We start from the raw sequence: 3,153 nt of genomic DNA on the forward strand, positions 1-3,153 counted from the left end.
AAGACTCACGCTGCTTAATTTCCTTATTTTAAAAATAGGCAAATAATTTTTGAGCTGAATATTCTGATAAGTGTATTACGAATAGTGGGGGATTTCTAAAAGTACGCAATAAAGTATTATTTTTTTCAGGCAGTAAAAGAAATTTTAAGTTACTTCAAATAGAGCCTACTTACCTAGAGGTCATGTGATTCGATCTTCCGCCGGGATCGAATTTTGTGCTGTGACATTTATTTCGCACTGTCTTTTGAAGCATATAGCTATTAAACACTTAATTTTCATTTATTTCAATTTTTTATTGCAAATTTGTTCTGTTCTACATTTGAAAAAATACTTATAGATTTTTATTAAAAAAATCATGAAATATTTTCAAGTCAAAAATGTTTTTGTACCTAAACTATTTATGATGTGTTTTTACTTTGCAGTTATGACTGTTAATTTTTTTTAACTTTAAAAAATGCAAACAATTTAATAAAAATTAATTTAATAATGACTTTTTCTAGTAAAATGCAATAATGATGACCTATTGTGGCTTTATAGTCATCATGTTTTTAAGGAATCCAGTTTTAATTCATTCTGTACAGTTTTTTTATAAATACATAATAATTATAAAAACCTATTTCCTTGTTTCCTCACAATGTTTCAAATTTTACTTACTAACAGCATTTCAATACTTTATACATACAAATACTTTAAATTACCTATATTTTCCTCAGATTTGATATACTTTAAGAATTTAAGACGATCTTTTACAAATTTTCCGTAACTTTCGTAAAAATGTATTTATTATTTTTATGCACTGTTTATACATACAAATATTAATAAGTAGTAAATTAGATATCTTTAAAAACTTAAAATTTGAGTGTATAAAAAATTTAACAAATTAATTTAACTTTCAAAATTTCACATAACTAAACATGATGCCTATTAATGGTATTCTTTTTTTAATTATTTTTGATTAAAAGATTTTTTTCTTTAGTTTGTCTTCGAGCATTTTTTTTGTCCTCAACATTAAAAATTAAATAAAAAAAAACTAAGCATTCATTTTTTTTTTATTTTCCTCTTTTAAATTATTTTTTATAAATTTATTAGCTAAAATTAACTTTCTTTTAATTACCTCAAAACAAATTAAAATGGAGACCATAAATAATCTATCCATTCAGCACCAAAAAGAAGTATTGCGAAAGAAGTGTTGTTGCCTTTAAATATGTCGCTTGTCAGGAGTAGTGCCCAACATCTATTCAGGTTTAGACCTATTGCCCAACATCTTTGGTACCCTTGAAAGTCCAAGCTACCTCCTTTGAGGAGAGGAAGTAATTTAATACTTATTAATGTGCCACGCCCTATCCGGTTACTGTATTTCTGGCAAATACTGTGAGTACAGTGATTTGATGAAAACAAAAGGACATCAACCTAACTTATTTAAGTTAAATTTTGATATTTTTATTTTCTTTTGATGACCTATTATAGTAAATAGAAGTATGTCTAAGTATAATTACCTTAATGCGATAAAGGCCCCTGCACGGCCCAGTTTGCAACTCATACTAGAATAAAGTGACCACACGTCCCGATTTCGACGGGACAGTCCCGCGTTTTGGTGGAATGTCCCGCGTCCCGCCGATTTTTAAAAATGTCCCGCTTTTTAGAAAATATTTGCATTTCTTATTTTAACTGTACTGTAAAAATATATTACCTATAATTTATTAAGTATTATGGTGAATATAAAGAAATAAAAAATACATAAAAAAAACATAAAGTGCAATCAGAGTAAACTAAATTAAGCAATGTATCGAGTTAGATTTACTCGGTGGTGTTCGATCATTGTCGTTACGTCTCGGCTTAATTCAGATAAGTGCTGACAGTGCGGACTGACGTTAGACAGTGCGGGTTGTTGTTTTCAATTTGACGTTGGGTTTGAATCATTATTTGATTGACGAAGGTAGTGGTAGAGCAATAATCGCCACAACGTAACGGTCAATAAGGTAAAATTTAATACTCTTTTTTAGTCTTTGTAGTAAATTTTTTTATTTATTTCTAGTATTTACCCACAGAATAAAAGATGAGTAAAAAAAGAGAATGCAAATTTAATGAAGAGTTAAGCAGAGAATTTCCATTTATTAAAAAAACCAAAATAGACTATATGGTACTGTGTGATAAATGCAATGCTGATTTTTTGGTCTCACATGGCGGAAAAAACGATATTACAAAGAGGCACAAAAGATTTTTGAATAATGCCGCTTCCTCGTCTAAAATGGAAGTTTTTTCGCAGTGTTAGCTTTGGCAACACGGAAAAACAGCTAGCATTAGCGGAAGGGCTATTTGCTTTCCACACCATAAACCTTGATCTGAAAATCAAAGTTTCAGATCAATGGATTCTACGTCGCAAGTGATCAAAACATTATACGACAAAAAATATGCATGTGCAAGGACAAAAACCGAAGCAATTATTTGTAATATTTTTTCGCCATATTCGTTTTCACAATTTCAGAAAGAATTAAAAAAATGCGCATTTATATCCATGCATTCCGATGCTTCCAACCACAAAGATTTAAAATTATTTCCCACAATTGTTAGATTTTTTGATCCAGAAACAAGAATTAAATATAGAATATTAGATTTTGTTTCATTGCCGGGTGAAACTTCACAAATAATTTTTCATTCAGTAAGTACTATTTTGAAAAAGAATAATTTGAACAATAAAATTATTGTCTATCGTGTGGATAACACTAACGCAAATTTTGGTGGAAAAGCTAGAAGAGGCATCAATAACGTTTTCACGAAACTTAACAAACATTTGAACCAAAAAATTATTGAAGTAGGCTGTGCAGCACACATTCTACATAATACTATTCAAACAACATCTGACTTACTTCCAGTTGATGTTTAAAATATTATTTCAAAAATTTATTTGTATTTTTTTATATATACTGTGCGTGTTGAAAGTTTGAAGGATTTTTGTGAAAGTGCAGAAATTAAATATAAAAGAATTCTTGGTTACAGGCAAAACACGATGGCTAGCTCTTTTACCAGCTGTAGAAAATATTTTAAAAATATACGAACCATTAAAATCATACTTTTTATCACAAGATAAATGTCCAAGAATATTGCTGCTCTTTTTTGAAAATGGCACATCACAGATTTGGCTTCAGTTCATCC

Source organism: Parasteatoda tepidariorum, chromosome 10 (assembly GCF_043381705.1).
Source record: "Parasteatoda tepidariorum isolate YZ-2023 chromosome 10, CAS_Ptep_4.0, whole genome shotgun sequence".
Taxonomy (NCBI): Eukaryota; Metazoa; Arthropoda; class Arachnida; order Araneae; family Theridiidae; genus Parasteatoda; species Parasteatoda tepidariorum.